Raw genomic sequence first — 13,441 nt, 5'->3', positions numbered from 1 at the left:
ATGTGGTGCAGGTGATGACGGGAACACAGGTGAGGGGAATGAACTGATTGCAGGAGCACCGGGAGGTGAAGACAGGGCGAGTTAGTGGGGGAATGACGCCGGCCCGCCTCGAGGTGTGACAGTCTCAGTCATTTGAGGCTCTATCTTTGTGCATTAAGCGTGAGGCTCATGTGACAGACTGATTTCATTAGCGTTGATGAGACGCGGCCCTCAACACACCATTAATAATGCAGTAATTTCTTCCCATTTGACACGGGAAGAGTGAGGGAGTGACATTCGGGAGGGGGGGAGGGGGCGAGGCGTGGAGAGTGGTTGAGCAAGGAGGGGGTGTGGATGGTTTTCAGTAGGGGCCGAGGGGGGTAAAGTCGAGAGGTAAGAGGTCTGAAGTGGAGAGGAGGGGAGCTGCTCCGTTTGTACAAACCTAAGAATCTGTCATGTGTCGGGTCGCGTTTTCTTCGCCGCAACGGCGAGGTGCTTTTGACAGCCAGGACTTTCTCTCCTTCATCCACGCTGCAAATGACATTACGGAAATTGTGTTTGTGGCATTGCCTATAGGTTAGGGACTCCAGGGAGGGCGAGAGGGTCAAGGGGGGTCAGGTGGAAATAGAGAAAGATTGAGAGGGAGAAACTGATACAGAATAAACAACGGACTGGTCTAAAGCCTCACCGAAGCTTAAAATGGAACATAAAGTCAAAAATATCAAATGAATGAAACCATCGTTATTGTCTATCAAGACAAATCCACTATGTGACAATATTTACAATCAGCCATGCAGGCTGTAAATCGTTTTAAGTTTACCTGACCTGGGGCCAGCAGGGATTCCTCCTTCCAGCAGGCTTTCATCTAAGGTCTTGCTGTACTTCTAGTCTCTTAGGAGATGCTCAGACGTTTAAATATTTCAGCAGTAGAAACGAACTGCTCTCTCAGGGGGGCAATCCTGTGCCCGATTGCCCTTGCCTGGTGTTTATAGGTTGGGTAGTTCTGGGTCGATCTGAACCAAGCCGTGCCTCCACCATTGCAGGGTTGAGGCAGGACCAAAGCTCCTCAGGAAGGATGCTGTGCTCCTCTCTGTGCATGATCTCCTTTTTACAGCTCACAATCAATCTTTAATGAGCCGTTGAATATTAACTTGATTTGTGAGAGCTGAGTGTCAACTCCCATGAGTGTAAACTGGAGGCCCAAGGTTTAACAGACAGAGAAGATTAAGTAAAGAGAGGACAGGAGGACCATTTGCAATGTGGGGGGGGGGGGGGCTGTTTTACATGGGGCTGATATGTAAAAAAAAGAAAGAAAAGAAGTGGTTATAGTCAATTACAATTACAATCATTCAGCATGCGAAGGACAACCAGAGTAGTTGTGTTCTCCCCCCCCCCCCCAAGACACTCAAGTAACAGAATAGCAATGAGTAATCACGGGTGGAAGAAGGACAAAACTAAGTGGATCACGGATGTAGAGATCGCAGAACTCTGACAGATTTGTAAAAACAGTCACGGCAGCTGTTGATTAATTACATCGCCCACAGCAGGACCCCCATGTACGGTCCGTCATGCAGATCTCCACCGGCCTGGAGCGCAGCCTGGACCCCGCAGCAGAACCACAGCGGCTCCCGGGACTCTAACCCCCCTGCCGGGCATTCTCTTTGTGGGTGCGCTGCCTGCTACTGATTAATGGGCGTAGACATGTGATCAGAAGGCTCGGACGTGGACCAGGTCCCGGTCGCTCTTGTGTCTGAGAGCTACAGATGTATCAAGTAGAATGAGACAGATTAGGCCTTGATGCTGACCCCTGTGGAGGGATCTCCGGTGCGGGGGGGTAAGCCAGCACCCCTCCCCCTTAGATAATGGGACCTCTCTCCCACCTTTTAAAAGAGAACATGTTTATGGCTACTTAGAGGAAATTGATTTGATTGTGCCAGCAATGCGTACCCCTGGCACTTTTATTGCCTATTTGTCTTTTAAGTCACAGCTTGAGATATTTATGCCCGTGCTGTGGTTAGAAGAGTAGATGCAGGGGTGTGTGTGTGTGTGTTTGTGTGTTTAAAAGAGTAAATATTAATATGGGTGTGTGCATAAAGGCATGTGGACATCCTGTGTGATGGAGGGGAGCAGGTCATGATAGACGTTGCACTGGAGGTGCACTTTTACTGGGTGTCAATCATTAAGAACCAGCCTTAATGACTCAAATGTATAAATGGAGACACAGTGGGCAATAAAACAACAAGATTTGTTGGGGACACATTAACCCCCCCCCCCCCAACGTGCGCTTTGTTGCTCATGCTCCTACTCTGACAAATGGCAAATGTTTTAACATGAAATTCACCTCATGATTTCATTGAAACATCGATTTAAAAAAAAAAGTGTTTTCCTTTTCCTTCATACCAATATCCAGAGTACTTTTACAAGAAGGTATGGCTTTGAAATCATCTCAGCATAAGTTTTCTCTTCTACCGATCAGTTATCTCGTTACGACCCTTAAGAATGTCACCCAAAGTCAAGTCCCACCTTGGATGGAGGCCATAAGAGGACAAACTATCCAGCCCCCACCCCCCGTACAGCTCATCCAGTCGTGTGAAGATGAAGGTGAAGATCCAACCGGCTCTGTCTATACCAGCAGCCTCGCTGCTCAGAAACATGTGATTTATGCTAATTGGACTTATCGATCGATAATTGCCGTTCTCTGCTATTGAGACAAATCAAATTCATCCATTCATCCTTTCTGTGTCTGCTGCCATCCATCAGCCTCAATGCATCACTTCTGACACATCAGCGTGTGTGTGTGCGTGTGCATGTGCGTGTGCGTGTGCGTGATGGCAAACAGGAGAACGACCTGAATGTAAGATTCTGCAGGAGACGAGCACAGATAGCAGCGAAGCAGACAGACCAATCAAAAGTCGAGGTAAGAAGGTTAGTCACTACGTCTTTGGGATTTAATGTGTTTTCAGCAACTTCATTATGGGTCTGTTTAGTTGCCATTTATTTGCATGCAGTATTGATTTTATTATCCTGCTGGTAGAAACGGTTTGGATAAGTATACGTGTGTTCATCTCAATGATAGAGTATATTTGTGTCTGTGTGTCTGTGTGCTGAAGCTCAAATCTATTTAAGCCATGTAGCGTATGGTAATGTTAGTGTGTGTATAGGGGGGGGGGGGGGGGGGTGAGTTATTTGTCCGTCCCCAGGGGGGACGAGGCTTCTGCTCCTCTCTCTTAGGTAATGGAAGCAACGTGTCCATAATCCCAGTGAATGACTAATAAAAGAGAGTAGCGCCTTGGGCCTGCTCCTTTAGCTATATTATGGTTGGGTATTAAACGGAGTGCCTGAGTGTAATACTGTCAAGTCACTGTTTTCTCAAGCGCATTCCACACACACACACTATTTATTTAGTTTTCTTGCATATCTCATTTTCACAAATGAACACGGCCGCACACTTTTACGAGGGAAGATTGTCCTCATCGGATTGAGAGCCGCTTCTAAAGTCCTAAATGTGTGAATCATCACATCACCAGCATTTGGATCCATTGAGACACCTGAGGCTTCTGCAAACGGCGCTTTAATGGAAACCAAACGCTGCTTGAATACTAATAAGCCATGACATCATAACCCGCAGGCCTCCACCCGATACTCTTGTCTTCTCTTTAAACGCTCTTTAATGGCCATATTAGTGTTATACAAGACGCTCATTAGACACTTTAATTGGTTTGGCCGATGTTGACAGCGGTGCTGATTGGCTGAGCCGGACGAGGTGGTTTTGCATGGGTCAGTCGGGTGCTGTGGATGACTAATGTAGTCATAGTGGGCCGAGTCCGGGCTGAGGAGTTGATTAGGATGGGTAGGGAGCGCCCTCCTTACGACAACATGAGGTCATGCTGTCCGTGTTCTACCTCGTGAGGTCTGTGAAAATCATGAGCAGAGGGGGGTGGGGCCGTGTCCCTGCCGCTGATTAGAGGACAGTTTTATAAGGAGCGCCTCTCGGTTAAACGTGATCGTGCCAGTTCTGTGGATCTGATGTCGTGGTTGATCAGGTGATGGGAGAGCAATGCCATTTTGCTGTTTTCTGTCTCTTTAGTTTTGCAGTTTATATAATCAAAGGGCATCTCCACTGGTTTTACACATGAGGATTTGTGAACGGGTGCTGGACTGCACTGTGGAATTTCTTATTGTTAAATAAAAAAATATATAAATGTAATTTATAGAATTAAATGATTTCTTTTTAATGCATTATTTTTTTTTATGATGCGAGTCTGACGATCTTAAACAAGTGCAAATCTGGGAAGGAACAATCTCACGGCTGTCATCCCGAGTGTTTTTGCTTAAATATATGTCTTTATAAAACCTGGCCATTTGTTCTACTCACCATAACCTTCTTTATGATCTATGAAACACACGGACTTTCAGCTATAGAGCAGCATCAGTGTGGGCAGGGGACTGTTCTTGCTTTTCTTGCTATGACAAGTCGAAATGGCCTGGCCTGTAATCATCCTGAGTACATAAGTATAGTGCAGATGCTGTTTTGTTCATCAGTGGGAATCTCACATTCTTCGGACCAAACTATAAAAGCAGTGAATGAAGTCTGGCCATTCGTCTGTCCTCTTCCTGCTCTGTCGTATAAAGGATTGATTTTAGTGGGAGACTCATATTTCTTGGTGGCCTTATTTTGACTGTACTTTATTACCAGGCATGGCTAAATGCTTTAAAAGCATTGATTTGCCTGAATTACAACATGACATCAAACCTCTCACCTGTCTGTGTCTCTCTGTGTGTGTGTGTGTGTGTGTGTGTCTGAATTAATGAATGTATGAGGGAGAGCGAGTGAAGACAGATCTCACCTCAACATATCTCAAGACTCTCCTCTCCTCTCCCTTTATCACTCCCACCCTATTACCCCCCCACCCCCCATCCGCCATCATCATCTCTGTCCCATTGATTTGCCCCATAAATGGTGTTTAATTCAATCAAGAGGAAAGTGAGTGCCTGTTTTTCTGGGTCCCTGTCGATAGCAGTATAATCAATTAGAGTGGGACTAGACCTCCTTTACACACACACACACACACACACACGCACACACACACAGTGTCTAAAAAGTCACCGTTTACCATTTCTTCTTCTTTTTTCTCACGCATACAATAACACATCTCGAGATCCTCGAGGATAGAAGGTATAATTTGAGGTTTTAATAAAACATTTGTGACCGCACCAGGTGAAATGGTTTAAACGAGGGCATCTTCAAATCAATGTTTCTCTGGTGTATGAATCGGACTTCCCTCACACGTTACTCGTCAATGAGCAATGTGGGAGGAACTAAAACCCTTTTTGGGGAAGGTCACTCAAAAGAACTCTTGTGTAGTCTTAGCATTCTGTATGGCTGAACATGAGGAGAGCATGAAGAAGCATCCTGTCCATCATCACAAACTGGGAATACATGGCTTTTTGCTCTTCTCTGTGTATTTATGGCTGTTCAAGTATCCAGCAAAGGCAAATATAATCCAAGGACAATCCCAACAAGTTACTCTGGTTTAATGTGGCCCAGATTAAAAATTATGCCAAGCAGTGTTTGGTAACATGAACATGTCTCAGACAGAGTTTGGGACACGAGGGAGCGAGAGGTGCTGAGTGTAATGTGAGTTTAAGTGCACAATCATGACAATATGTCATAATAACATGAATTATGACAAGGAAAACCAGTGTATTGTCAAGGTGGCAACGGCGTCACCCACACTCCTGTTCCACAGTGTATTACGTTTGTTATAAACTTAGTTCTGTCAGTGTGGCGTTGGTTATGGTGCCTCTTTACTGAGATTCCATTCGAGTATTTGTACGCACAAAACACACATTTCTGTGAGTGTGCTTGTAACACTGTATGCTGTAGTTCTATTCACGTGGGTGCCAGCACTCAACACACCGGAGCCCATAAAAATACGACACCTACCCACCAGACAATAAAGGGAATGAAGAAATAAAAGGTCCGATTCATCAAAATCACAGCAGACTCCACCACCCAGTAAATTAAACAATATTTCATAATCACTCTGACAATGAGACAAGAGACAGCAATTTGGGCTAAGAGCTCTTTCTCAGCAGCAGAGAGCACACACACACACACACACACACACACACACACTCACGCTCACAGAAACACGTAATTATCAGAGCGGACATGCTCTGGAGACCCTAGACACTCCCCTAGTACCTGCCCAATCAACTGTCCAACAGCAGACACCCACAAAACCTTCATTTATCTTGTCCGTGTGTGCGTGTGGGTGTGTGTGTGTGTGTGTGTGTGTGCGTGTGTGCGTGCGTGCGTGCATCAAGCTAATTACCACCATGAACCATCCCACACACAGATCTAACCTAGACATTGTGGCATTGTCCAGGGACAAGGGAGGTGTGTAATTAGCCTTCTATTATTACAACACACACACACACACACACACACACCCACACCTAAGATTCAGTGGAGGGCTGGGAGGTTGTGTTCTGGACCTGTTTTGGGTCTAAGGACACCGTAGGAGGTCAAACTAAATGATCTGTGTTTAATACTGGTCGCCGTGTGACACAGCACCTGATTGGGTTACAATCTGTGTGCGTCGTTTGAGAGCCGAGAGCGTCGTCAGCAGTGGGACCAAGGACTTTTTGGATTGGCTTGTAATTGAGATTTTATTACATTTATGGCTTACCAGACACTCCAAACCAATAATAAAGCTGCTTAAAGAAACTAATGAATATTTACCAGTGTGTTTACGTATTATCATTTGTGTTTATTTACCTGCTTTATTGTCATATACTACAGTTGCCCACAGAGCGATTTGAATTGACTGAGTTCACTTATTTTATGTGTCTGTTTCTGTTTCTTTTGTCACTTGTTGTTCCACAGATCGCTGTGGAACAAAAGAAAAGTCTAGACTTCATTTGAATATGATGTTTACTTCTTATCTAATGCTCCGAGGGTCTGAATCTCACCCAGCTTAAATTTGTGTTTTGTTATTTTGTATCATGTTCTGTAAACAAGCCATTGTGAAATGGATAACTCATTATGTCATTAAATCAGTGGTGCACTTACTCAATAATGTTATGCTTGTCACACAGTGTTAGCCGTGGATTGCTGGTGGCAGTAATTGTGTTTGGTGTAATTGTTTATTTTCCTTCCCTGAATGCAGAGAAAACGGAGGAGGATGTGGAGAACGACTCAATAATCATCTGGGGCAGCCAATGAAAATACAAACACAACTCATCTGCTCTCAAAGGGATCTCCACTTTACCGAAAGGGACTCCGGCTCGGGGTCATGTGCAGTGCGCAGGAGAAAAAGATGCAGGTGGGTTGAAAGTGAGAAAGAAAAAACCTCTGATAACCTGCCGGCCCAAAAAGTACTCCGCTCCACCGCTGGCCCAGCTGTTGTCTGGGGTGTGTAATTGCGTCAAAACCTTCCAAAAGCGCCCCCCTAAAGCAGTTAGATGCCTTCTCCGCACATGGTCTTGGGCATCATCATTTTCCAGCAACCATCCATCTTCAGCCTGCGATTAATTCTCTTCATTTCCAAGGGCAGGCCATAAATCCTGGCACACTTAATTAATTTCATGGCCAGCGCGGGGCTCCCGTAAAGCGGGGATTGTTCTTGCAAAAGCCCATATTAATTATGCTATTTTACAGCCGTCTCATTGAAGGCTGTGTTTCATCTTTCATAATTACATTTTCAACAACAACAGGGGCAACAAAAGGAGTCTAATTATGGATTTTGGCGGCATGCTTCCTCGTAATAAGTCAATGCTAGCATCGAGCCCGCGATGCGGAGCTAAATTGCTCACGCGGCGTAGCGCAGCTCGCCTGAACCACGGAGAGCTTCCGTGCTTTATCGCCGTTTACTGCGGCTGTGAGTTCCTAACATTGAACATATTTGGTGGCCTGCTGGCGTGAAAGGCATTGATGAAGTTAGAGGAGATTATTGTCACAATCAGGCTCCGGCGGTCATTACTCTTGCGATGGAGCTCGTCAGCTGCTCTCCTGATGTTCAGCCGGCGGCAAATCCCTCCTGTCAACAACTCGACCCGCAATGCAGCACACATCTTTTAGGCATCGTAAAAGCGCTTATAGAACCTCGTAGAACCCGCAGCACATTGAGCAGACGAGCTAAAATAAGCCCTGCTTGTAATGTGCAGCATCGGGTTCCTCGCTGCTGCGCCATTCCGCCGGACTGGGCCACAGGTCACAACCCAGTCATGATGGGTGACGCCGCCTGTGTTAACAGACGCCCACACACTCCGCCCAGTGTCCAGCCTTCCACCCACACACTCCTGGAGCTGAGCAGTAATAGTACACTCTCTCACACACACATGCTCACACAACACAGAGCTGACATAAGTACACCGTGATGCATGAGCTGTCATGGCTGCCCGGTTGGTGGCAAAGTTGAGGCAGAAAGCCTGCACTTGTTAAGTCATGATCACGGGGTGTCATCTCTGACAGGAGGGTGTGTTTGATAATTGACATGGTCAAAACCATTAATCACTTAATCAATCTGTCAATTGACGAGAAAGTAGTTTTCACAGTGATTTAATCACCGATCGGCTGTTTACTGCATCGTTCCGTTTCCTTAGTTTTTTTGGACTCATGGAGTATTTGATGTTGTCCTTCACGTGTTTGTAAGTTAAAACTAGAATCTCATGGAGCGTCAGCCGTCATAGCTCCGACAAGTCGAGGGAATACCGTGAATAGTCAAAACTTTACTTTGAGAAACTAAAAGAGGTGCAATAAATAAATAAAAAAAATACTTGGCAGGACAAGCGCTGAATTCTGAGTTCATTTTCAAGGGTGTAGATTTCACCCATAATAATAATCAAAACATTATTGCAAGAGAATTTAATGGCTCGGGGCCACTCGTCTGAACATGAAATAGATACGGCATGCAAGAGCTTTTAAAATGTTCCTGTTTAGACACGATGAAAAATCCTGTTTCACTACCTCTGTCTTTTTCACTGTTTTCATGCATTAAACCCTAAAATATGAGTCAAAAAAAGAAGAAATGGATCAATAACAAAAAAATATGTTAGTGTCAGACCTTCATGACAATTAAATATAGTATAACATATAGATGACTAATAACTTAAACGGCCACCACAACCGTTCATTGGAGCTTTGTTCGTTCTGTCCCCCTCTTGTTCTAGGAACGAGATGAAACAAAGTGCAAAGATCGCCGGTTATATATTGAACACCAGCCTATGATTTGTTCACATTATCAGAAAGAAGACAATAGCCTTAAAATGGAATCTGTGATGGGGACAATGGTATTAATGGCCGACTGGCTGCCCTGAGAGTGCAGCGATGTCACCTCTGATCAGTGGCGTTACAGTCCGCTGCCGGATAGTCCTTTCACTTCCTATTAGGTTCCTCACACTGAGTTTATGCGCAGTGGCAAGGGCTATAAGTCCTTTGACAGCAACCTTGAATAGGTGTGTGTGGGTGTGTGTAGGTGTGTGTGTGTGTGTGTTCATCCATGTGCAGCAACCACCAGCATCTCTACCCTTGTTTTTGTGCTTGTGAATGTGCGGCACTTCCACTCCTTCCTCGTCAAGGCCGTCGGTGATCAGTGGAGGCTAAAAGTTACAAATCACCCTTCCGCCCCTCGCCGCCCTCCATCCCACCCCCGCATAGCCCTCCATCTCCATCTCCATTCCCTTCCCACAACACCTGCCCTTACGCTCGTGCCCATGTGAGGGCCTCCAGAGGCACGGGTCTCATTCGTATTTGGGGCCACGGCTCCTGTTGGGGGTCTGCGGGGGGGGCGATCAGAGGCAGCAGAGGGCAATTACTCCTCTGCTTTAATTGGCGTTATCATTTTAGCAGGCTGACAGAGATGGATCACCTGGCAGGAACATGCTACCGTCGGTACAGGGCGGGGGGGTGGAGGCAAGGGGAGAGGGGAGAGGGGAGAGGGGAGAGGGGAGAAGGCGTTAGTTTGGTGGGCAGAGAGAAAGAAGTAGGACTGAAGGAGGTGCAGGTGGAAGAGAGGAGCACAGAAAGATAGAAACAAGGAAACAAATGTGACACCAACAGCGGCGCAGCAGAAACAAATAACTCCCATTATACAAGGAGCCGTGTGGAGAGGTTGTGTGGGCCAGAGTGAGCATTTTCTAGTCCCCATGACTGTGTGTATGGCTGGTTTTATATCCATGTGTGTGTTCAGGGGAAAATGGCAAGGGAAGGAGGTGCGTTAGTGTAACCCAGTCTTAACTCTGGTGAGGACCTAGCGAGGAACACGGCCATGCATCCAGCGCCTGTAAAGCTGTCACCGGAATTAAGAGGCGCACGTTATAGGTGCCCGTATGAGAGCCTCAATGCAAATCACAAGTCTTCTCCCCGGGGCCAGCAGAGCGTAAAGAATCGTCTTCAAAGACCGAGCAAGAGCTTTTTTTGAGCTCCTACTGTAAACTTACGCATTCATATATTCCTCTCAGCAGCTTCATTTGCACTATTTGTGTTAAAGTTAGCACTCTTTCCTTTTGCACCTTTTATCACACGCACCCAGGTCTCCCATCGGAGAATACCCAAAGGTCTCCAGAGGTTGAACCAAACAGCAACAAGAGAAGAGCAGGAGCAGCAGAGTGATGGATGGAAGAAGAATTATTATGAAGCTGTCCAACCTGAATTATTGCGCTGTCTGTTGATAATCCCTTATTTGTCTCTTTCTGGCATCCAACAAAATCTGTCAATCTGGTTTAAAAAAAAAACAGAAGAAGAAGAAGATGAAGAAGAAGAAGAAGGGGGCAGTTGATGGAAGATGATGAAGTAAGTGAAAAGGGGGGTGAGGAATGGGGGCCTCACTTCCCACCTCTTTGGAAAGAACACACTTGAAGGGAATGATAGGCTCTCTCTCTCTCTCTCTCTCATATGAAAAATGAAAACTATAAGGAAGACAATAATAAAAATAGCAGAATGAGTGGACAGGCCAGAGCAGTCCATTACTCACAGCTGCTTTGGGCTGCGTGGTAAAAATGTGCTGCTTGCTGCAAAAGCATGCATCACTGCCGGCACAAAACAAATGGGCTGTCTCCATCGTATTTACCTCCAATTGTTCAAGCATTTGTGGGGGAGAGCTACGGCCTGTCCAGACAACTCAGGCCTGTCCATCTGAGGGACATAAGAGTGGGTTAATGGGAGACATGATGAGAGGCATGGTGGATGCGCTGGGTGAAAACAGCAGACAAGGAAGGGAGGAAGGAGGAAAGAAGGAGGCTAGGAAAATCTGTGAGAATCTAAAATAAGGAGAGACGAATTGAATTGTTTAATTGTTTCAGGGGAAATTAATTCACAACATTGTTTATAACAGACTCTGTTTTACCAACCACTTACTGCTTACTGTTACATCACATTTTAGATTGATCATCTTAAACTGGTGTTATTATATACGGACATTATTATTATACAATCAAGTAAAACAAATTCATGGTTTCAAAAAGTCCATTGCAGGCTTTATCATTTAAGATGTGAGACATTTTATATTGAAAGGTTTTTTTTTAAGATTTGGAATGCAACATATCATCTAAAGCATGGGAGAACAGGATATAACCAGTAAAAATAAAATGATTAAAACCTTCCTTTTTCCAGCATTAAGATAATACTCTGCACAAATATTTGTCAAGATGGCAAGTTAAATGACCCGGAAAGACAAGCAAATACTCCTTAAAGTTTTTTATTTGTATTTTTGTGTTACACAGGAGTATCATTCTCATGACCAGAGGTCTGTTGGTTTTCAGCTGATGGCTTTGCAAAAGAGAGATGAGCTAAAAAGGGAGGGTTCCGCATAAACAAAGTGGAAGAGGCCCACATGGCTCAGGAGTAGGATGGATTCATTTAAACTCAAATCTCAACTCATCTCACCAGGTTGCATCTAGAGACCTTCAGGAGTGGGTGATAATTCAGCTCGGCTGAATGTTTCAGACATTTATCTTTCTATTCTTGATCATTATGAATTTGATGAGAACAACACAGAGTCCCCGCAGAGCCCCCGGGCGGGGGCTGGGACCGGCTTCCCAGTGCAGCTTTACAGCTCAACGTCGCCCATATCCTGGTGTGATGCAGCTGTGCGCAATGAAGAGCCCCACTCTTAAACGGCCCTCCTGATTAAGATGGCTCTCCACATCGCCCTGTTTATCTCCAGTGAAGTCGTTAGCCGGGATGGGCCCGCTAATGATGAGTAGTTTACAATATGGCGCTCTGGTATAATCGGCCTCCTGTCATCATCTTGTGACAGAGAGGAACCCACCCTGCTTCAGCCTGTAGCTCTTTACCCAGCGTCCATCTGAAAAGCGGCAGATTTAGCGAGCATCAGTAATAAACAGGCGTGACAACACATATTTTTTAGTGGTGATGATTCCTCCTTAAGTACGTCAAATGTCGCCGGATGATGAGTTCATCAAATAAAATGCCGGCGGCAAAGTAGTAATCAGGGAAACGCACCTTTATTGTCTCCATCACATTAGAGGAGAATTTGTGATTGAGACGTATGTAACAACTGCATTATTACCCCGACTGTGGGTTTGATGCGTGTTTGTGGAATGAGGTGCCCCATTTAAAATGTAAAAGGCACAATCAAACAAATAAAGCTTAAAGGAGTGATGGAAGGCAAGCCAGGGAGCATGGAGGAACAGATGAGAGAAAATGTGAGGAGGAGAGGAGAAGGAACGAGAGAGAGATATTTAATTTATGTGGAGAGAGGGGGAGAGTGGCAGTGATACATGGGTTTGTTATTCAATTGATAAAGGAGAGGAAATTTCTAAAAAACATTCAGCACTGAGAGATATGGCCACCATACATCACCTATTTGCAAACAACAAGGGCTAATATTTATCCCTGGGAGGGACAGCATGACCCTCACACACACACACACACACAAATGTGATCCACAGCTCACCATGACCTAATTAGGCGAAGAGAATGAACCTTAATTGAAAAAAAGAAAAAAGAAAACATCTCTGAACCTTTATGCTGTTGTTTTGTGGTTATGTTTAAAATCCAGACACATTTTGTCCCACATGAGCTTTTAGTTCTTTAATGGAGGTGTCAGGGAGGAGAAACCCAAATAAGAAAAGGGAAGAGAAACCGAGTGGACCTCCATGGTTAATGGAATATAGTCTGGACTCTGTGTCAGGAATAGACAGGAGAGAGAGAGAGTGTGTGTGTTTGTGTGTATAAGTGCAAGCACCTAATCTAAAAACAGTACAGCTCTATGCAGACACACACAGCAAGACATGCTTCCTCCCTGTAACGTTGGATGTTGACTCATTCTGATGCATGGCGTCGGTCGGATTCTCTCAACCCGCCCTCTTTCCTCATTCTACATGTGGGGAGACTTTTAAATTGTCAAGGCTGAAATATAATTATTAAATCCCTCGTGATCGATCATTTGTTAAAATAGCCAATTCCCACGCTTTGTACCCCCCACATGCACGC

The sequence above is a fragment of the Brachionichthys hirsutus genome, chromosome 2 (genome assembly GCF_040956055.1).
Source record: "Brachionichthys hirsutus isolate HB-005 chromosome 2, CSIRO-AGI_Bhir_v1, whole genome shotgun sequence".
NCBI classification, from domain to species: Eukaryota; Metazoa; Chordata; class Actinopteri; order Lophiiformes; family Brachionichthyidae; genus Brachionichthys; species Brachionichthys hirsutus.
Note: the sequence above shows the minus strand (reverse complement) of the source record.